At 47.5% G+C, this 23830-nt stretch overlaps 1 protein-coding gene across 5 annotated transcripts in view; it reads left to right on the forward strand.

Moving 5' to 3' along the window:
- Window positions 1-23830, forward strand: part of LOC138526886 (uncharacterized protein ZSWIM9-like) — a 1119771-nt gene that overhangs the window by 917516 nt on the left and 178425 nt on the right. Inside the window, exon 2 of one of the 5 annotated variants that reach the window (XM_069637671.1) lies at window positions 1648-1719. The exons of the other annotated variants lie outside the window; for them this stretch is intronic. The gene's annotated coding sequence lies outside the window, so the exon portion shown is untranslated. The remainder of the gene's footprint in view (window positions 1-1647; window positions 1720-23830) is intronic. 5 annotated transcript variants of the gene reach the window in all.

Consider the following 23830-nt stretch of genomic DNA (forward strand, 5'->3'; position numbering starts at 1 on the left):
TCCCAATGATGCAGAAACATTCCTTCTTCCCTTTCCAGTTTTTTTCTTTGCAGCACGCCATCATTGCGTACTGTTAAAAAGTTCTACACACTTCCACCAATGACATTGAAGAGCTCTCCATGTAACAGTATCAGTTTTGTACAACATTCCTCTGTATACACACCCCGCCCATAAATGTTATTGCGCAATCCCTGTGGCTCCACAGTCCCATTTCCATGGCCGCCATCCTGAAAATCCCCAGATGTAGCTTTCGTGCGAGCATGGGGGAATAACTTGCAACCACGGTAGGGGGAGTTTGGTGCAAGGGGTGGCTCTTACGAGAGCCTTTTAATTTATTTTTTTTAATTTATTTTTTTAGATGCTTATAGAGGAACACCTTTTTTTCACTTTTTATTTGATTTTGTCATGACCCTCACAAGATCACCCCTGGTTAAGGGTTCCCACGGTGTAGATTCAGCAGTGACCCCTAGATTAGGGATGATTTGGGTACTAGCCTGGCATGCCTGGAAAGGAGGGGTTAACACTAAATGATTACAGCATTGCCATTGTAGATAATTTAGAACCTCAGTTCCTGAAATGGTGGCTTGCTGGGGTACTAACCTTGTTCATGCGTAGCGTACCAGTTTCTGAGCCGGCTGTCAATACTTGTGCTCCTGTTTTACTGCGCTTCTCGTTGAACCGCCTAGCAGTAGGGACGCTGACCACAGTTCACAGTGCCCTGTAGTTCTTTGTTATACATAGACATTTTTCCTCAGAAGAGTATTTATAATCGTTCCGCTTCTCATCGCAGGTCATTCGGACAGTTTCCTTTTGTATTAATAGGTTTCTGGGTGTCATCATTTTCTGACTTATTTTCTACAAGAGGGAGCTGTTGTATTGTTTATCGTGACTGAACTAACGCTGAAGCAGCATTGGAACTGTCCTGTTTTCCCCTTCTGAATCGGAGGCTAAATTAAACCAGGTATTTAGTGCGCATTTCATTGGTTGTGGCTTCCTAGTTGGGGAGTTTTTGTCACATAGTTGAATTACTTGTAATAGATTGTCTCCAACGCTGAGGTAAATCTTATTAGTACGTTTCCCTTTTTGCTCTTTGTCCTTTGTCAATTAGTACCATTATACGTATTCAGCCCCATCTATCCTCCCGTCCCATGTTCCCCTTTCTAGTTACTAAGTTGCCATTTATCTAAATTATATGTGGACAGACATTCATTACTGGTAGTTCGTAATTTTTGTCTAGTATTCATTTAGACTACAGAGGGCAGGTTTCCACCTGCCACGCTTACCTTTTGGCCTAGTACTGTTAGAGTTCCTGCCTAGATATAGAAGTAGTATTAATAGGGAGTACTAGCTTATTTACAGCTCCCAAGTTTTGAGTGTCCTATTTTTGAGAACCTTTGCTGCAGAACCCTACAACTCTTTTGTAACAACGTTTGACTTCATCGCTTCTCCAGTTTTTGATATTTTTCTTCAGAACTCAGCGCCCCTACCGATGAGTAGGTTGCAGAGCTCGACAAATATAAAATTCCAGGTGAGCCAAGAAACTCTCTTACCAGACAGAACAGTTCAAGATCTGGGTATTGAATTGTAGGAACTAAATTGGAACTGCAATAGTACATTTTACCGACTAATATAGATTTTTGCCCACAGAGCTTGCTTCAAAATCCAGCCGTGGAAAACAATTGGAAAAGTATCCGTGCAACGCACCCGCAGGGATTTAAGGTAAGCATTACAGATTTTGTGTTTTCTTGTGTGGACATTGTTACAGTAAACTCTTCACCACATCTTGTAGACGGGCAAACAAAACAGCATTACCAATGGGCGACAAAGAAATGCCATGTGCTTGGAAAAATTCTGCATTTCCACAACTAATGAGGTCATTGTTGCAGAAGAGCATCCCAGCAGCGGACACAAAAGCATACATGCTTCTGTTGATGAGACCCCTTCCTGCGTCTGGTTTGGAACAACATCCATGAGCAGTGGTCCATACCCTTCGTGGTGTTATGGATGAGAAAAGCACCTTGGCAGTGGGGAAAAAGCCTCTTCACTAGATTTAGCAACCTCTTCAGTCGACGGAAGAAGCCTAAACAAGACATGTAACCCATATGCTTGCCGCCGTAGTGGATGACGATCACATCGGCTCTAGCAAAAGTGGCCAGGTCTTTGCAAAATGCATCCATGTCGGCGAAACTGTGCTCGTAGACATCGTTCCACAATGCGACCACTCTTTCCATCCCAAAATTGCCATCAAAGTTTCTTACCAGGGCATACTTGTGTGGATCTAGTAGAAAGGCATCACCCTTAGGCAACACAATGGTTTCGCCATGTCTGCCAGCCTCACTACGCAGAGTGTAATGTACAGTAGTTTGACCGCCCCTTCCTGTCAACCACACCCACAGTACCTGATCGGATAATCCTGAAAGGCCCATGTCCATTGGACAGCAATGTAAGAAGCGCAGATTGTGGCACGTGTGGTGCCCAAAGTAATGCGAGGGCTGTACCCCAGTAAAGCACGAGCAGTCGGTCTTCCCTTTCCACTACCTTTTGTCCAGCACGACCTCCTTGAGTACGGGTAAATGGGCAAACTCGATTCCACCAATGCCATGCAAGACGTTACCATCTAACACTGTCAGTTCTGCGCAAATTCAGCCTGCTAGTGTACTGTCACTTGACAGCACGTCCAGTAGATAGTTCAGTAAAAGATTGCAAGATTTGTGCATCACCATTCATCCACTTGCACACCCATCACCACAAAATGGAAGTACAGAAACTTTTTTTCTTCACTATCTGTATGACTGTGTTATAAGTGCCTCTGCGCGCGGTATCTGCCACTGAGCGGCCATTACGTTATTTAAAAGCATACTGTTTTTTTTCCCACCCCCTACCATAAAGTGGCACTTCAGTGATATGTGCTTGTAATGTTCTCATTTACCCATATCGTACAGTGTAATATCAACACAGGAACTCCCAGCTTTGCGTCCGACAATGCTACGAAATGTTTTCCCCAGTAACCCACCTGCTACATTGATCCTAAAAAATGCCATCAATAGCAGCATTGAATGTATCGTACCAAGCAAAAGCAACTTTCCAAAAGATCATTGTCTGCACAGCTGTACTTCTGTGTAGGCTGCGCTATTGCAACAGGCTCTTTTTAAATCTGCCCCTTCTACTCTCCGCCCTCTGGAACTCATCCAGAAGAGGAGTGTGCGGCTTGGGATGGTATCTCTCCTGCACTGAAATGTCACCAATAGCTCCCAGTGGTTGTGAGGAATACATTGAGAAGACTCTGCATTATGCAGAAGGCCTTCTGGCCCCTGGGACTTCAATACCTTCAACTCTATCTCCCTATATATCTGCGTGCGCGAGCTCTTCCCTCATCCGTCTCCAACTCCCTCAGGGTCAGGTGCTTCTGCAAAAAAACAGTTGGTAGTAGATGTGCTTTTTCGCCTGGGGCCTCCCACTGCAACAGCCTCCCTGACACTTGAGGGGAACCATTGCCTGTTCCGGAAGCACCCAAAGCCTTTCTCTCAGCATCTGCTGTTTCTGCTTCTCTCCCCGGGTAACTGCCTGACGTTAATTAATTCTGCACTACTTACCTGGCGCCTCTTTATGTCAGACCCATGTCACCTCCCCCCGCCAGGCTAACCCCTACACTGGCTTGCTAGTAAACCCTGCACTTGAGGACTGTTTTCTGTATGCCTGACAGTGCATCCACCACCTCTTGTGTGAACTTAATTGTGCACTTGACACAATTGGCCCATATTTGTACTTATTGTCATTTGTTGTTCTTCCCATGTACTGTACCTTCCCCTCCCTCCACCCGTGCATTTGGGCGATCTAAGTCACACCTGGCCTAGTAGGGTCGTTGTCTCTGTCTCCCCTCTGTTTCCCCTCTCTTGCCTTTTTGTGCTTTGCAAGACGTGTGTGTAGGCGCATTACGAATGGTGTAGCATACAATTGCACATCATATGGTATCATACACACAATGCATGCACACCAGTAGGATGCCTGCCGCTTACTGTGTACACTGCAAAGTTGTTTGTTTTCCAGAGTACCCCACTTACTGCACACTTTTCAAAGAATATTGCGCACACGCAGCACAGCTTGCATGTTACTAACTGCAAATAAATGCATACAGTTCATGCATACACCCAGGATGCCTGTGTCATGCACCCAGGTGCGTGGAAACTGTAGGCGATATGGAAGACTGGCCGCTGCCATTGAGTATTCCTTCACGCACCTTACGCTTCCTGTTTAACGGTCTAGTGTTTACTTTCTTTGACTCGGAGCCGCCGGATGTAATCACTTCCTTCCGGCGGGTCTGGTGCGTTGCAACTACAGTGTCTTTCTGACTGCTACCTCAACGCTTGGTAATCTCAATTTCCTGAGTTTTCTTTCTACTTTCTCCCACGCGAGCATTCTCTCTACTCTGCCTCCTCAGTACTGTACTTTGCTTCCTTTCTCTTTTTCTATAGCCTCCTTCCTTTCCGTCAGGCTTTTCCCCCCCTCCTTCCTTCCTTCCTACTGTGCTTCGTCTGCTGATTCAGTCCTTTGTGTTTCCACACAGTGTTCTGAAATTCTCCTTTCTGCCTTTGGCGTCTTTTCCCCTTTTTTCTCTTGATATTTGATCTGGTTTATCAACATTCCTCTCCAGGCTGGCATTAAGACGATTTGCATTGTGAAGATTCCAAGATCCTCTGTCTCAATCCATACTACTTGCTATTGGAACAACCTCAGACGTTCTAAACATCCAAGGATCACTGGATACCATTTTTTTCTTGGGTTTTTTTTGTGCCTTATTGGCTTTTTCCCCTTCCGGCTGTCCCGGAAGGGGGTCTCTGGCACAGTTCTTGTGACTGTGGCTTTAATCCGTGGCGAGCCACAGCTACAATAAAAAAACTAAAAAAACCCTGGAACGTCTCATCGCCTGGCGAAAGGATGGAAAGGACATCTATACCACAGATACATCCGACACAGGTGAGGAGAGCGGAACCAGTGATTCTGGGGAATACAAGGGTAGTTGTGACAGATTGCAACGCCAACTGGAAACAGCATGAGACCGTCCCCCTGCAGATTTACCCCACGTATGGGGCTGTTGTGTGGAAAGCATGGTGGAACCCCCTTAAAGATTAAAGGAATTCCTTGATGCCTGTACAGTCCATTTTACCTTCAGAGCTACTACCTACACCTCAGAACGCGCCAGGGTGGGCTTCATCTCCAACCTCACGGGAAATGCATTTGCCTGGGCCACACCATTAGTCACAGGTGCTAGCCCACTGCTACAGGATTGTGGGAATTTCGTCGAACAACTAAAACGGGTGTTTGAATGACTTGAAATCTCCTATACGGCCTGTGAAGACCTACTGGACATAAGACAGGGTGCCTCTGATTTATTGTTTTATATTACCTCTTTTTAAAAAAAACTAGCAACAGAAGCCGGATGGCCTGAACAGGCGCAATATACTATTTTCAGAAGAGGACTAAAGAAGAGATAAAAGATGAACTAGCCAGGACTCCTAGACCCGCTATTTTTCTGATCTAATATCATCGGCATTACGGTCACCCTTCCCCAAGAGCCTATGCAAATAGGTCTAGCACGGGCCCACCTTACCTTGGAAGATAGAAGTGGATGCCGGAACTAGGATTGTGTGCCTACTGTGGTTCAGACAAGCCCTAATTGAAGGATTGCACAGAAATCCCACTTAAACAGTCGGGAAACGAAAAACCTTGGTCCTAGGAGGGACAAGATACCGAGGTGAAACATTCAGTTCCCTATGGCACCCTGACGGTCAGAAGATGCAAGGCTCATGGTCATCTCTGTGGTAATACAAAGTGGAAACAGTCAGATTGAGGCCTTGGCCCTTTTGGATTGTGGCGCGTTGGGTCGTTTGTGGATACCCATTGGGCGGACAATATGGGACTCTGCCGTGTTGCAAGAAACGAAGGACAAAAAGTGGAAGGGGTTGACAGCACCCCCCTCAGTTCTGGTTCCATCACACCTACCACAGAAGAGCTACAAGTCAGTCTTACAACACACTGAGCACATTGTTTTTGACATCGTTCGAGCGCCACATTATCCCATGATATTGGGCATAACCTGGTTGAGGAAACATAACCCTCGGATTGATTGGCAGCATAATCAGATGGATTTTCATTCAGATTACTGTAAGGAGCACTGTCTTAAACAAGCAGTGTACGCAAAAATTCAAACCCTTTCCTCCAGCCAAGAGGATGTCCCGAGAATACATAACATTCTCAGAGAACTGGCCTCCTATAGCCAGGTGTTCGTGGAACAGAACCCGCCAAGAACTGCCTCGCCACAGACCCGAAGATTGTGCGATTGAACTGATTACTGGTGCTCTTGTACCTTTCAGTAGGATGTTCTCATTGTCAATCTCCGAAAAACAAGTCCTGAAAACATATTTGGATGCAAACCTTGCTAATGGCCTTATAAGACCCTCTCGATCCCCTGCAGGAGAACCCCTGTTTTTCATACCAAAGAGATACTTCTGACGTCTGGCCTTGCATCGATTATAGAGACCTCAACAAAGTGACAGTGTGAGATCGCTATCCCATGCCTCTAATCACCGACATCATCGAAGCAGTTAAAGGTGCTACAGTATTCACTAAATTGGATCTCTGCAGTGCGTATCGTCTTCTGCGGGTGTCCTGATTCCTGCCCCTCATGTCCCCAGCCCTCCAAGATGTCAGGCTGGAGCCAGGCCACGGTCACCTACATGGCCCTCAAGGGCCTCTCCATCCCTCCAAAGAGCCCCTTGGAGTCAGACACGGCGCTTGTGGCACCAGACTCACTCACTCCCACAGGATAACATTGGGGATTGGACTTGTAGTACATTGATGGGGACAAGATGGATGCCCCCACATATTTCGGTTCCCAGAACTGCATGTGCAGTCTAGTATTTTGGGTGTGGTTCAGCCCAGAGACACCTGGGATACCCAGAGACTATTTAAGCCACGCCCAGGCTGAGAAACATGCTTTGCGTTTTCTGCACCTGCAGCGTGACACTCATCGTGTTCGGATCGGTCTCCAGTAGGCCTGCATCTTTCTTTTGCGCTCAGCTCCTGCAAGAACAAGAACACGTTAGGAACAGCCTTACCTTGCGGCGCTTCTGCCCATCCATCGCTCCTTCTGTTCTGCGGGCATCTTCGGCGGTGTCATTCCCATCCTGGCACGCCACTTCCTAGGGAAAAGAACAGAAAAAAGGCATTAGTAAGCATTCAGCAAATCTTCGCTTATTTTTAAGGACTGTACGAGCTTCAAACGCTTACCTGAATCCCAGCCGCTCTGGGCGAACTGTCTCCGGAACTTCTCATCCATCTGCAAGAGGGAAAAGACACTCCAGGTTAGCGTGGAAACATCTAGAGGCGCCGCATACCGCGCTTACTCGCCGCATTTCTTCTTCATAACCGGCATCCACCCTGAAAACGTCACGGCACCTAAAAGACACAGAAAAAGAACTCCGTTCAATACAAATACGAAAGGGTTGCATCGCGCATCGCGCTCTCACTCACCTTCAGCGCTACTCATCTCAGCAGCACGTCGCCATCCCCGGACGCCGGCCATCATCGAAGGAAGGAAAGGAACAAAGTTAGAGAACTGTTCAAAAGACTCCTTATACTTACCTGTCGGACTCTTGCCAGTGAAGTAACTAGGCAGCAACGAGCCTGCATCAATCAATGCGCCCCTGCGCTGAAAGCAGGACGGAGAGCACACTTTCTAAGAAAACAAGGTGAGCTGTGGACAAAGGGAAGGGTTGGACCCCGGGGAAGAAGGGGTTCAAGCACACAGAGACAATAGGGAGTTAAACTCTACCAATCGTGTGTTTCAGGCCCAGTCTCAAGTCGAGTAGACTCCAGGGAAGGGTTTGAGGTCGTAAGAGGTCAGAACAGGCTGAGTGACGTCGCTGTGGATACCAGGTGAGCATTACAGCGGGTCCAATCAGGAGACAAATGGAAGACCGCATTTCAGACTCCTTTTTGGATTATTCAACTACAGGGTCATGCCCTTTGGGCTGGTAAACGCCCCAGCTATATTCCAAAGAGTTACGGACCAAGTTTTTTCAGACATGCTTTTTCTAACGGTTATTGTATACCTAGATGACATTCTAGTTTTCTCTTCTACACTTCCGGAGCACAAGAAACATCTAGTCAATGTCATGCAAAGGCTTCAAGATAACAAGCTGCTAGCCAAACCTGAAAAATATCTGTTCTGTATGACATCAGTGCCTTTATCTAGGATATATCCTCTCTCAAGGAGGAGTACAAATGGACAGAAAGAAAGTAGCCACTATACTGGACTGGCCTACATCTACCTCGGTGAAAGAAGTACAGCGCTTTCTGGGCTTGGCACATTTTTATCACCGAATCATAACTAAGTTCTCAGGTGTGGTGTTACCCATCACCTCTCTTGAAGAAATCCGTCAGACCCTTTTCTTGGTCCCCACAAGCTCAGGAAAGCTTTGATAGGCTCAAGGAACTGTTCTGCTCAGCGTCAGTTCTAAGACAGCCGGATCAGTCAAAGCTGTTCATTCTAGAAACAGATGCATCGGCCTTAGCTTTCGGTGCTGTTTTGCTACAACATCATCAGGATCGGGAACATCCAGTGACCTATCTGTACAGGACACTCCGTCCAAGTCAATACAACTTTTCCGTAATTGAGAAGGAACTCCTCGCCATGAAGATGGCCTGCGAAGAGTGGAGACATTTACTGTAAGGAGGACAGTTTCCTTTTCTCATCCGTACTGACCACAGCAATCTCGGAGTACTTCAGACAATGGATTGTGTGAATTTGCGGCAAGCTAGTTGGGCCCATTTCTTTGCACAATACGATTTTCAGATAACTTACCTGCCAGGAAGCCTCAATCCAGTGGCTTTTGCTCTTTCGCGCAATTTTTCTGATGAGATGCCTAGACAGATAACACCAGAAAGACTAATACCCTCGAACCGCATAGTGGTTCATATATCCTTGTTTCTACAGGAAGTCCGAGAGGCGACCATTTGCACCCCTCGTCCACCATTATGGGGTGTACTCTCCAAACTTAGAAGGGCCTACTGTTCTCCGATCATCGCTTATACATCCGCACTGCCGATATCCACAACAAGATCTTACAATGGTGTCATGACAACAAGACAGCGGGACATTGAGGCAGTTCCAGCACTCTCGAATTAATATGACGCTCATTCTTTTGGCCTCAGATGACAGGAAGTGCAATCCTATATAAAATCTTGTCCCTTATGTGCCACCAGAAAGAAAAACACGTCAAAACCTTTGGGTTTCCTGCAACAGGAACCTTTTTCCGACGCGTCCATGGGGTGTCATATCTTCGGACTTTATTGTAGACCTACCCATCTCTAACTCTTGTTCGTGCATAATGGTAACAGTGGACTCCCTCACAAAGATGCCACATTTCTCCCCATTGCCTAAAATACCCACGGCGTGTGAAATGGCCAGGGTGTTTCTGCAGGACATATTCCGTCTTCATGGTTTACCTGATAAAAATCATATCAGACCGTGGAAGTCAATATACATCCGGATTCTGGAAGGCGTTATGTGGTAAACTAGGGATAGAAGGGGCCCTCATCAGGTTTCCACCCACAGTCTAACGGCCAAACTGAACGACTAAAGAATAACCTAGAACAGTACCTTCGGTGTTATACTAATCAACAAGACAATTGAGCTGAGCTTCTCAGTACAGCGCAATATGCCTATAACAATTCCTGCCATATTGCTACAGGTCTCTCTGCCCCTCCCCTTTTTTTACTGTTCATACGGGTTTCATCCAAGGAGCATTTTACCCTTTGATGTTCATACTAACCTTCTTTCGGAGGCACACAAACAAGCATCCAGACAACTGGAATCCACCTTTCAGACTTATAGGGTACAAGATGATTGCCATCGCCAGCAGAATCCAGGATGGTCCACAGGAGACATGGTATGGCTCTCTACAAAGTACCTACTACGTTGGGTACGACCGTCTAAGTTATCGCCCAGTAACATCGGACCATTTCCCATTCAGAAGGTGATAAATCCTGTAGCTCTTCTCCTCCGTCTACCACCTGGCCTAAGACTAATTCACCCGGTGTTTCATTCCTCTTTATTGAAACCCATCTTCAAGGACTCTAATAACAGAAAGCTGACAAAGATCCCTAAACCCTGTCAACCAGACGAATACGAAGTCGCACCAATCTGTGATTCTCGCTATCGTAAAGGTAGATTAGAATACTTGGTGAGCTGGAAATGGTATCGCAGCTCAGAAGACTAATGGGAACCAGTATCTAACGTGCATGCAGCAAAACTCATTTCGAAATTCCCCAGGAACCACCCGGGTAAACCGGGCTGTCCAAAGAATAGAAGGGGGCATACTGTCATGCACCCAGGTGCATGGAAACTGTGGACGAGATGGAAGACTGGCTGTTGCCATTGAGTGTTCCTTCACACACCTTATGTTTCCTGCGTAACGGTCTAATGTTTACTTTCTTTGACTTGGAGCCGCCGGATTTAATCACTTCCTTCCGGCGGCTCAGGTGCGTTGCAACTGCAGTGTTTTTCTGACTGCTACCTCAATGCTTAGTGATCTAACTTTCCTGAGTTTTCTTTCTTCGTTCACCCTCGGGAACATTTTCTCTAATCCGCCTCCTCGGTACTGTACTTTGCTTCCTTTCTTTTTTCTATATCCTCCTTCCTTTCCGTCAGGCTTTCCCCCCCCCTCCTTCCTTCCTACTGTGCTTCGACTGCTGATCAGTCCCCTCTGTGTTTCCACATAGTGTTATGAAATTCTCTGCCTTCGGCATCTTTTCCCCCTTTTGTCCCTTGATATTTGATCTGGTTTATCAGCATTCCTCTCCAGGTTGGTATTGAGACAATTTGCACCGTGAAGATTCCAAGATCCTCTGTCTCACTCCACACTACTTGCTATTGGAACAACCTCCGACATTCTAAACGCCCAAGGATCACCGGATGCCATCTTTTTCTTGGGGGTTTTTGTGCCTTATTGGCTTTTTCCCCTTTGGCTGTCTCGGAAGGGTGTCTCTGGCACAGTTCTTGTGACTGTGGCTGTCTTCGGTGGCGAGCCACAGCTACAATAAAAAAAAAAAAAAAACCCTGGAACGTCTCGGCGCCTGGCGAAAGGACAGAAAGGACATCTATACCACAGATACATCCAACACAGGTGAGGAGAGTGGAACCAGTGATTTTGGGGAATACAAGGGTAGTTGTGACACCCTGCCCCGTACACTGTTCACTTCCACCATAGCCTTATGCACTTCTTTGTGCATAGAGACCTTCTGGCACACTGTTTGTGTACACACCAGACCCACCAATTGTATAAACAGTGTCTTTCGCTCCACAGTTTCCTTTTCATGACTCCCATCCAGAAAATGGCTGGATGTGGCATGTGGAAGCGTGAAAGTACAGTGTAATCTGCTGAGTTTTGGTACTAGGGAGGGAGGGGTGTTGGGGGGGTGGGGGGGAGGGAGGTTTGGGTTGTGTGGGGTAAATGTCAAACAAGATAGGGGTTTGCGTCTGTAGTTCTGTATCAGACAACAAAAGGTGTTTTTTGTCTTTTTTTTGTTATGGAAGTGCTTGCATACAATTTTTATTTTTATTTTTTTATTTCTCTTTCAATTAGTTTCTTTTTGCTTCTCCTCCTGACATTTATACGGACTGAACGTCAACGCTTCTCTTACAGTTCTACAGGATTGTATGCAACGCTGCGGGCAGAGTGGCAAGCAAAACAGCGTTGCCAAAGGAGGGGAAAAAAAATCGATTTCCTTGGAACCACTGCAAATCTTCCTCGTTAATGCTGTCCTAGTCGGTGCAGAACATCCCAGCACTGCACATAAAGCCACACATGCTTCTGTTTATGAAACACCTCCCAACCTCTGGCTGTGGGCAAATTGCACCGGCATGGTCCCATGCATCTCTTGGTGGTATGGAGCAGAAAACACCTTGGCAGTGGAAAAAATCTGCATCACTGCTGTCATAAACTTCTTGAGGTGACGAAGCACACGTGAGCATGACATTTACCCCAAATGTAGTTCTCCATAATGCACAACCACAACAGCCACACTACCGACAGAGGCCACACATGTACAAAGGAGAACCATGGCTCCGAAATCCCACTCATACACTGTGCCCTAAAAAGCCTCCACTCCTTCCCAACTGAAAATTATTATCAAAGCCTCTTTCCACGGCATACCTGTGCAGATCTTGCACAAAGGTATCGCCGATTATGAGGACTCTGCATCTGTCCATCTGTCAACCTCGCTGCATTAAGGTTTGGGGAACTAGATCGCCTCCCCTTCCTGTAAACCACACCCTCGACAACTGATTGGATACTCCCCACAGTTCCACGGTTCCTTTGCTCAGAAGGGCAGATTGTAGCATGTGCACCTTCCCAGCTACAGCGAGGGCCACACCCCAGTAAAGCACAGGCACTCCTTAGTCTGTTTCCACTATTGAATATGCAACACTCCCGCATTAGGTAGTATTCAATAGTCGCAAGACCTCTGCATCGAACACTATAATTTCTAACCTGCACTGCAGACGTACCTTTACACACTCACAGTACAGGTCTTGTGTCATGTGAAAGCATCTCCAAGTAACTGCTCTCCAAACCAATGCATGCTTTCAGTGTCCACATTCACCCAGAGTGGCACCCAGCACCCTGAACTGCAGGTTTTTCTCCCAGTACTCCACCAACTCAATGATAAAATACTTCAAAGTGCAGTACAATAGTTAGTAACCTTTGCAATGCACACTACTCGAGCACATACACTATGCAGTTGAACCCTATGCACAGGTACAGACACATTTTCTCACCACAGCACTCGGTGGACACACGGCAGAACTGTTCACTCCATAAGATCCTGTCATGCACTGGGAAATGTACCATGTGCGAACAATGAGCATACCCATGGAATCAACAATGCATGCGCAACTCACAAACCACACACAAAATGCAACAATCTGAGGAGTAGTTGCAAGCAACCCACATAGCTGTTTGTGTAAGGCTTCAGCCATGCATCCAAGACACTATTCCCTCCCCACACACAGCACACCCTAGTGCACCCCACGTTGTACTCCTCATGTCATGTGTAAAGCATTCCCCATCTGCAATAGCACCTGCCACCTTTCACCCTGGCCACATCTTTGCATGCATGGCTGCATGACGTTGCGTTGGCTCTGCTGAACGGTATGTGAGTGTCTCTGTACATTGTCCATATTGCAACTTTCCGATGCTGCTGACTTTCTTTCATGGCGCAATATGTTAAAACGCGTCCTCAAGCAAGGGTCTTGTAAAGGCCATCACATAGCAAACGGAAATGCTAACATATGACCCCCTAATGTGCAACACGCGCAATGACCTACCCCATGTGCTCGTGAACGCATAGTACCTCTCTTTGGTTGCTCCACAAAGTGTAAAATGCTCTCTGCACCCATTATTCAAAGGTCACCATCCTCTGAGAGATGCAGAGCCAACTCTGCATGGCTGCAGTATGGTGTGCTGGCTGTCGTCAAGGGATAGGCTCTTGGGTGCATGACCAACGGCCTACAGCCCTTGGCCAGGTACCCAAATAGTGTAGGCCTTACCTACACCCAGCACAACATAATGGCCTCATGAAGGGGAAGATTTGCCACATTCCACAATCCACAACATAACATATGATGGGTGGTGTAAAGGGCAACTCATGCCAAACGCAAATAGCGCCATGTGCCTCCCTAATGTCCAAGGTGGTGGCATAATGTACACCATATGGTACCGGCCGCATATTAGGTCACTTGTGCTGTTCTGCCACATCTACAAGGTCCTGCAGAACCTTTTTTTGAACGTCGCCACCATTGGAGACATGCATACTTAAAGCTGCATGTCTGCCCTATGGTGGCGTGCTATGGTGCAGGCCTAGGCTCTTCGGTGCCTGGCCTTTGGGCTACGCCCTTTTGCCATACATCCAACAGTGTAGGCCTTATCCACACCCAGCATAACAGAGTTATGCAGGTGAACAAGTGGCCAGGTACATGCAGGTCACCCCTGGCCACTTCAAAGCATCCCCTACTGCACCCACAGGACACACTACAGGAGTTGTCAATCCATCAGGTCCAGGCATGTACTACACAGTGTAAGAATTGCAACCAAATCCCACAACCACCAAAGCAACATTTTATGCAATGATCACAAACCGCACACCAAAGTCAACATTGTAACACCTACTTCACCCCAGGGCACATATTTGGCAGTGCAAGGTGGCCACCCATACATCGAAGGGGCTACGGGTTTAGCAAATGCGACACACTGTACTGCAGTGTATGTTTCAAGTTTCATGTGGTCTCCATTGTACTCCCCTTCTGCCATTGCTCTACCATCACGGACCGCTAGGGCCTTACCACACACAGCACAACCTAGTACAACCCATATTTTACTTCTAATGTCATGTGTAATGCACTTCCCCATCTGCAATGGCGCCTGCCAACTTTCACCCTGCTCACATCTTTACATGCATGGCTCCATGACGTTCTGTTGCCTGTGCTGAACGGTATGTGAGTGGCTGTGTGCATTGTCCATATTGCAACTTTCTGATGCTGATGACTTCCTTTCATGACGCAATGTGTTCAACCACTTTCTCAAGCAAGAGTCTTACAAGGGCCTAAACATAGCAAATGCAAATGGTGACATGTGGCTCCCTATTGTGCAACTGGGGCAATGATGAACACCATGTGTGCATTGCAGCTCAATTCTGCTGTTCCACCAAGTGCACAATGTCCTCCGCAACCATTGTGTGCCACTCACCAACTTCAAATGCATGCAGTGACAACTGCGTTTCTGCATTATATTGTGGTGGCTGTGATGAAGGCCTAGGCTGTTGGGTGCATGTCCTATGGCCTTCGGCCATGCACCAAACAGTCTAGGCCTAGGCCACACTCACCACAACATAACAGAGCCATGCACGCATGTGCCAGAAATCACAAAGGCAACATAGGCACCAGCACTTCCACCCAACTGCCGCACCATAAAGCAGGGAGTCAAGGACACATGTTCCACTTGCCGTGATACAGAAACATATCGCAGTGTTTGGCACCGCTACCCACTTCCAATCACAAAGCATTATACACATGCCAACCAAACGAGACAATCTTCACAACATTGGGCCTGCTCCCAACACTCTAGTATGTGCATAGAACCAATGGTGCGTAGTGCACTGCTACACTTACTAATCTGCGCAATACGCAAGCACATATAAAAACCAGTTGCACCGGCACCTCTTCCATATGTACACTATTCTGTTAGTGCACCCAGTGAACACACTGCACGACTGGTCACTGCACCATCTCCACCCATACACAGACAACTGTAGGTTGTTCTACAAATCACCACACCCATGCAACCATCATTGTGTGCACTGCAGCCAAACCGCACACAATAAACAACAATGTGGCACCTTCTTTCAACCAGTGGACATACCTTTTCAACCAGTGGACATACTTTTCTGTGTTAGGGCTACAGCCATGCATCGAAGGGGCTATGGACTTGCCTCACACAGCACGCCATAGTACACGCTATGTTTAAATCCTCATGTCTTATGGAATGCCCTTCTGCAAATGTGCCTGCCACCACTCATCACAGAAAGACATTACTGCTTTAGCTTGCATGCCATAACGAAGGCTGCCTGCAATGACCACACTAGATTGTTGCCTGTTGAGGTATCTGCGCATTGGCGGAGCATGCACGGATATCACTGGCAGACCACCGTTGTCTTGTATAATGAGATATATCACATGAAGCACTTCTCACTTCTGCACCCTTTCCATCCCTTCTTCCCACAACTAGATGCCGTACAATATGTTTTTCAGGCCCTTTTGCCGCCGCATTGTCCTCCGATACAAAAACCACCGTCATGGAATACTTTTGACACACATCCCATCACTGCACACTGCAGTGCAATCAAAATTTTGACCGCGCAGCCAACAGGGAAATGGGATGCCGGAGCGGAGCAGATATGACTAATTTTAGTAGGCACACTGCTACGCACAAGAGGCCCGGCCATACACACAATGGCTTAGAGCCTTCCCACACACACCACAACACTATCTATCCTCCGACACACCATGGCAGCGTTTCCCAAAACCTATTACGCACAGCCTGCTTCCCTTAAGCCAACCACCGGCCGCTACCAATGTTCGCCCACAAATTACATCGTACCGCAGGCCAATGAGACTTCGGTCCACAGAGCGAACGGGGAAATGGATCCGCAGATCAGACCCAAATATTGCACATTTTTTGGGACATACATTTCAGTTTTGCAACAAAAGTACTGGTCGGATTGCCACCAAACAAATTTGGTGAAAATCTGTTCGGCCTGTAGCCGTTCACAAAGTTTTTTTTCCCCGTTCAGTCTATAGAAAAAAAAAATGTTTTGGGACCCACTCTATAACTTTGACCCCCTGCACGAAACCTCACCCAACTTGGCAAAAAAATTCAGAGCCGGCCATATACTTTTTTTTGCAAAGTTTGGTGATGATTTATATGAAGTTACAAGCTGCGTTTGATATATATTAGTGCTCATGGGATCAATATTGCCTATACAGGAATCAGGGGTCTAGGATGATCATTATTACATAATGAAATGCCATCCTCATGCCATGTTAAGTAAAACACAGCAAAGTACCAGAAGCTTGATAGATGATACTAGACCTAAAATTATTTGTCTTATTTTTATACTTGGAGGCCTAATAGTGTGGCAGAGATTAACTGGGAACTCGCAAGATTATTGATTGTTTTGGCAAATCATGGTAAAGTACCAGTAAATAAAAAAAGACCTGACTTAACATAATGCAAAAAAGAGAAAAGAAAAGTGAACATAAACACAAAAACATTTACAAGTTCTGCTGCAAACATAATGTTGTATTAGATCAAATTAACCTGAAGAGGGGCGTGGCCTGAGCTGATGGAGTGAGGCAGTGTCGAAACGGAGCTCCCACCTAGATCCTGCCGGTGATCCTGAAATGCAGCGGTTTTGCCCAGAACTGCACAAATCCAAGCACAACTACTAACGTGGGAAGCGTTTCCCCCCAGCGAAGCATCAGCCAAAATTAGTCATTTTTACAGCTAAAATGACTGCTGCAAGTAGTGGGGCCTACGCGAAAAAGATGGTGGATGCGGCCGCAACTTGGAGCTGGGGAGGAGGAGGAGGAGGAGGAGGAGGGGCCACGATCAACGGTGCCGCGAGCTGAGCCAGTGGCTGGGAGAAGCGGATAGGCAGGTCGTCCTCGCAATGGGCTGCTCCCCGGATGGTAGGGGATAACAGCAGTGCCTGAGACAAACGAGAATGGACAAAAGCTGGTCACTGGCATAAAGCCCCAGTGAGGCACAGAGCAGTGGGATAATGGCAGGGGTCCTGCCCGCAAATCTGAGGTGAGACCAGAGCAGCAGCAGTATGGGGGGTCTCGTGAGGAGGCAGAGATTGCTCGATAACCTGAGATAATGCTCTGCCAGTGAAGAGCCAGAGGTGAAGCACGGGCTGACACGGCGAGTGCATCCTCGACATCCGAGACGTCACACTGCTGCTTCAACTATCTTGGCAGCTGAATGCACTGACGATAGACGTGACCGCGCCTGTTGACAAGATGACGACTGCATCCTAAAGAAGTGGATCTTTCCACCTCTTAATCTGAACCACTAAGCTCCTCGGATTCGGCCACATAGGACCCTCCACTCGTAACGGCACTCCTGTCCTGATGAAGGCCTACACCATTAGAGCTCACCTAGCTCCACGCAAAATGGCCGAAACACTGTTGTTTTGACATGTATTATATGTTGTTGTTCAACTCTTGATTGTGCCCCCCACCTGTTTATGATTCCACTGAATTCTCTAAGCTTCCTTCCCAAGGAACCTATAGAGAATGAACAAACTGTACAAGTAGATGTCTCAGATATTGACTACTTGATCATTCGTACTTAGGTACTACACTTTGTATGTCCTCAAATGTGAATGTTCTATGTTTTTTGAAAAATACCAGTGTATAACTACACCACTGCACTTCAAAATAAAACCCTTTTGTGCAGAAGAACAGTTTCATGAGAATTCTGTGACCACCCACACAAGTGGTCATCCATTCAGGGTGTAGCAGTGGTTACTCTTCAGCAAAGATTGACCTGACTTTGCTCATTCGTTTTTTGATAATACGGGACTGCAAGGGGACTCGTAGACACAGGGAGCACGGCCAGAAAGGGTGCAGGGTGCGACCGAAACACCGTCCCAGAAGGTATCCGGTAAGGACCTGGCAGCGAGATACGCACTCCCCCAGATAAGCAGCCTGCCCACATTAGCACCTTTTTTAAAATAACGCAGCTGTTTAGGGGCCAAAAAACACACTGGCTCTGGCTACACGCCGATAAGGGGCTTGGGGGAATGCTGGGACAGCACTGATTTGCCCTGAAACACTACACTAAGGACTAAGTGCTAAACACTATACAGAAACGGGGTGAGGATGGCGGTAGGCAACACTACCGCCTGATCAGACCAAGAACGTTTGACCGGTACCTTGCCCTGAAATCAGGGAACTGTTAGGTAAAGTGTACGGCACTGGCGGGTGTCCCCCTCCCCCTCTAATGGGTGGGCGCGGACACCAGTATATACAGCACCCAAGAGGCACACGGTTGAAAAGTGCATGCTGGAAGGCACCGAGGGCACATAGGAGCACTGAGGCGAGGAGCCCCTGCCGATATCAGAAGGAGCACTGAGGCGAGAAGCCCCTGCCGATATCAGAGGTGCTTCACAGGACAATAGCACCAGCGGGGGTGCACAATAGCCGAAAAAGCACCAGTCAACTGCACAACTTAAAAAACAAGTGGCCTGGCGGATGTCTCTGCACGTCATCTACACTGTTGGGGCACTGAAATCAATGGGTGAGCCGGATACGGTGGCACTGAATAAGGCGCTGCAAACTACAACACAAAACTACAACTACAAAAAACTCATCATAGAAGCTAAGGCCACACACTATAACGAAAGATTAGTGAATGCTAAATCGAACACTGGGGAGCTTTTTAAAATCTTAGCGGAATTTCAAAATCAGCCTCCACCCACTAATAACATCAAGGATAACAAGTGGTGTCAGGGCATTCATGACGCCTTTCTTCCACAACAATCTTCCACACAATCTCTTACCGATACCACTTCACTTAACACCCATGAAAACATCCCCCAATTTTCGTTTACGCACTATACGGAAGACGAAGTATCCAAAATCATACAGGACCTTAAAGCCACGTCCTGTCCTGCTGACGACTGCCCTACTAGTATTCTTAAGGAGTCCTTGGACTCCCTGGTTCCATGGATCACCAAACTGATTAACCTTTCCTTTGATGAGGGTCTGGTGCCGGATATGTTAAAGTCGGCATGGATCACTCCTACTGAAAAAGGAAGACCTTGATCCAGCCAACAATGACTACAGGCCCATAACTAACGTGCCCTATGTGCTCAAGATACTTGACAAACTTGCCTACTTACAGCTACAGGGCCATGTTGAAAAATACAACATCTTGGGTACCCGTCAGTCGGGATATAGAGCATGTCATGGGACCGAGACAGCTATGTTGGGTCTCAAATCTACACTAGCCAGCATAGCTGATAAAAACCAAGCTGCTTTGCTCATGCTATTGGACCTCTCAGCAGCCTTTGACCTGGTTGATCACAGCTTACTGGTGTCAAGGCTCGGAAAGGTCGCCAACTGCTCTGTGATTGCATCCAAATGGATTGCTTCCTTTCTGGGTCCCAGAATGGTAAGGGTTTGCGTTGGTGATAATCGATCTTCTGCAATCTCCCAGACTTGCGGAGTTCCTCAGGGCTCCTGTCTGTCGCCGCTGCTCTTTAATCTTTACATCTGGCCCCTTCTTGACCTCTTGAACAAACTAGGAGTGCAATATACAAATTACGCCGATGATACTTGGGTTGTTATACAGTTGAGTTGCTCATATAGCAGTGACATGGAAACCATCAACAAAATATACAAAGCCATACAAGACTGAATGGCCTGCAACTCTCTTGCCCTGAACGATAAAAAGACCAAACTCCTTATCATGGCATCTAAAAACACTCTGGCGAAACTGGATTCAACTACTACAGTTTCCACATAGCCAACAATACCATTATCGTTCAAAAGAAAGTTAAGACATTAGGAGTAGTTCTTGATGAAGAACTCTCCTTGAAATCTCATGTTTCCAGCATTAAATCCAGCTGTGGTCTTGTAAAGAAGAGAATAAGATAAATTCGACCATTCATCTCAGAAGTGAACTGTGCTCTTTTGTCCACTGCCCTGGTTAATTCAAGATTGGACTATTGTAACAGTCTCTTGGCGGGCACCTCAGCTTCTAATATCCAATCTCTGCAGGTGGCGCAGAATAATGCCGTGCGTAACATTTTCAATCAGTCCCGTCATACACACATTTCCACCTTTAGGAAAAAACTCCACTGGCTTCCCGTCAAACACCGCATACCACACAAGATGCTTACCACGACCCACAAATGCCTGTCTAAGCAGCCCCATTTATCTGTCATCCCGCATTAGCACCAAACCTAATGTGAGGAACCTTCGCTCTTCCTCTGCGATTATTCTCAAACATCCTAAATTCAGGACAGCCAAATTTGGAGGTACTACCCTTGATGCTCAGGGCCCTCTTCTTTGGAACACAATCCCAGCAAAGATACGACAGATCCAGAGCTATACCGTGTTCAAACGTGCTATAAAGATTCACCTCTTTAACCTGGAATAATCCTCTGACTCTTCCATCCTTCTGTTTTATGCCTGTTGCGTTTGTCCTTGTTTTGTTCTGTGTGCGCCCTGAGGCTCACGGGCATGTTGGCGCATTACAAAAATTAAAATAAATAAATATAAATAAAAACGACGAGTTGAAGACTGAGAAGTTGCGTAGCCTGTGGTGGAGCAGAGGAAGTGCAGTGATCCAACGCCGGGCACATACATGCCGGAGTGGACTCAGGGCAGGGTCATTGACCATCAGTCTTGTCTGGTGAAGCTACACAGTCCTACAATTTGGCACTGGTCCACACAACACACAGAGGTAAGTAGCTAAAAGGCACAAGGTGATCTGGCGCACTGGGTTGGAAGCCCACCTAACTGGAACCTATAAGGGTGCTGAACCACGCCTGGTGAACGCTTGCTGATGAGAACAGCCCTATCAAAGGTTTGGGGCACTAATTGAACACTGGAAAGGGAAGTGCATGGCGAGCAGAGACGCAAAGTGCTGCGGTCAAGTGCGGAGCAACTGGAGACACGACACTCGCGATAGTGTCATAACGTAGCCCGGAGGCAAAGGGCCCCAAACCCAGCACGTCGGACATATACAAAAGCCAACTGTGGACTAATTGGACAAAGTCCCCGGCAGCGACGGTCCAGTACAGCACCACAAATGCAGACTGTGGGCAAACACACACTTCAGGATAAAGTCAGCCTCCAAAGGGGAGAACAAAACAACAATTATGGACTTGTATAGAGTCCCAATGCTGTCCAGAAGGAGACAGTTTGCGGACCCTGGAGGGAAGGAGGAGCAAGTATGAGGGGGAAGAGCAGCGCTAAGGGCCTCCATCGAAACTAAGATAGACAAAGTCAAAGTCAAGATAGATGTGCAGCTATTTCACCAGGTTGTTCGCAATCTAGCAGAAAGGGTAACGGCTGAATCGAGCCTAAAGGAAACCCAAGAGACTACGAAAGACCTTGAGACCAGAGTGAAAATACTGGAGAGAAGAAACTGCACTGGAGCTGAGGTCCGAGGATGGAGAAGGGAGAGCCCGGCAGAACAACATGCGCCTATTGGGAATCCCGGAAGGCATGGAAGGCCTGAGCCCCACAAGATAAGTGGAGAACCTACTACTGCAGCAGATTGGAGCGGGCAATTTGTCACAGGGGTTTGTGGTGGAGAGGGCCCACAGATCCCTACAGAAGTACCGCCCTGGGGGGGTCACAACCTCGCCCAATGATTGCAAAAATCTTGAATTTCCAGGACAGGGACGTAGTCCTTTTAAGTTCTTTAGAGAGGGAGGAGAAATTCAATGCGACAACTCAAAAATTGCTATCTACCTGGATTATACCCCCAATGTACAGAGGGCAAGAAACTCGTTTGTGCTGATCAAAGCTAGGCTCAGACACCAACATCAAATATATGCTGATGTATCCAGCACGCCTAAAGGTTATCCACAAGGGCAGAGCACAATTTCTGGAAACCCCTGCTGCGGCCAACATGTGGCTGGAACATAACCTAGGGGACGGGGGCGACCCCGACACCTGAGTGGCAATAGGTTGGAACTGGTGGGGAGTGGGGTGGAGACACGGAGCCTGTAATGGATGGCAGCCAGGTGGTTGACTAGGGAAACCATTGTTGTTTGGAAGTTGCGCAAATGTAAATTGTACAAGGCGCAATGCTGCAGAATGATCAACCAAGGCGGGGGGGCAATGTTCGACTGCCTGCCTTGAGTTTGTAGACCTATCCCACACGATAGTTGGCATTGGCCTGTTGCCAGCATCTTCAAACCACATCCCATGGCCTGGACGGCCCTAGTGGTGCGCTAGCGCCTGAGCGCTGCCTGAAAATTGCAGTTGCTGGGTGAATGTTTTACAGTTTTGTTTGTAAAGTCGTTTATGAATACCTCGCACGATTGGTCACAAAAGGATACGCAAACTCTGGGCAACTGGGAATGGGACAAGGAAACAAGGCAGGGTGGGGCTCCTGATATTAGAGAATGGTTGCTGCGCAAAACTGGGGGGTGGCAAGGGGCTGGGGAAGCCAGTGGAATTGGCTGGCCATATAGCGCACAACATTAAGGTACTGATGTGGACTGTGCGGGGATTGGTCACGTATTTGCGCAGGAACCAAGTGAAGTCCTTTCTAGACAGGAAGATAATCTCCATCGCATTACTGCAAGAAACCCATCTGTCAGCTGAAGATCTTGCAAGGGATAGGGAGAGACGGGGCGGACAAGGGTATGGGTGGCATATTCCAAATATGCTAGGGTGGTATTCACTTGGTTCCCTCCCAGTGTGCCGTTCCGCTTGATGGGCGGGGGGGGGGGAGTAAGTGGACAAGGACGGGAGATATTTGATCTTGTGGGGCTATATAGACCAAGTTGAAGTGTGCATAATTAACTCCTACTTACGCATTCACAATATTCCATCACATGTTAACGTGGTTAGTACCAAAATTGCACAGCACAGTGAACGCTTTGTTATATGGGGAGGGGATTTTAACTGCGCCAGGGACCCACCTATGGACCGGTCCACCCCGCCTAAAGGCACGCTGGGACCTGCACACCTGGCATTAAACAAGGCCCTAAGGAATTTAGACTTAGTGGACGCATGGAAAGCATCTCATCCGGAAGACAGAGTTACTCCCATCACTCATTGCCCCGCGGCCTCTATACTAGGATAGATTATTTCTTTGTGGGCAGGGCCCAGATGGTGGAATTGGGGGCAATCCAATACCTGGGCAGAACAATTTCAGATAATTCCCCGCTAATGATGGATTGGGCCTTGATAGGCCCCGACCCCCCCCTCCCCCCTATCCCAATGTGGCGCATGCCCATTGATGCCTTAATGGACCAAGTCTTTAGGGAAGGGCTAAAAGGGAAACTGGTAAAGTTCTTGGCGCACAATGTGGGTGTGTGGAGGAGATGGGAACTGTATGGGAGACACTGTAAGTGGTTGTTGGGGGCCAAGAAATGCTAGTGCACGGGGCATAAGGAAGACTCTCAGGGCGGACCTAGAAAGGCTAGAGGAGGACATCCGGCAGCTGGAAGTACCAGAGGC

Source organism: Ambystoma mexicanum, chromosome 1q (assembly GCF_040938575.1).
Source record: "Ambystoma mexicanum isolate Mex_15411 chromosome 1q, UKY_AmexF1_1, whole genome shotgun sequence".
Lineage (NCBI taxonomy): Eukaryota > Metazoa > Chordata > Amphibia > Caudata > Ambystomatidae > Ambystoma > Ambystoma mexicanum.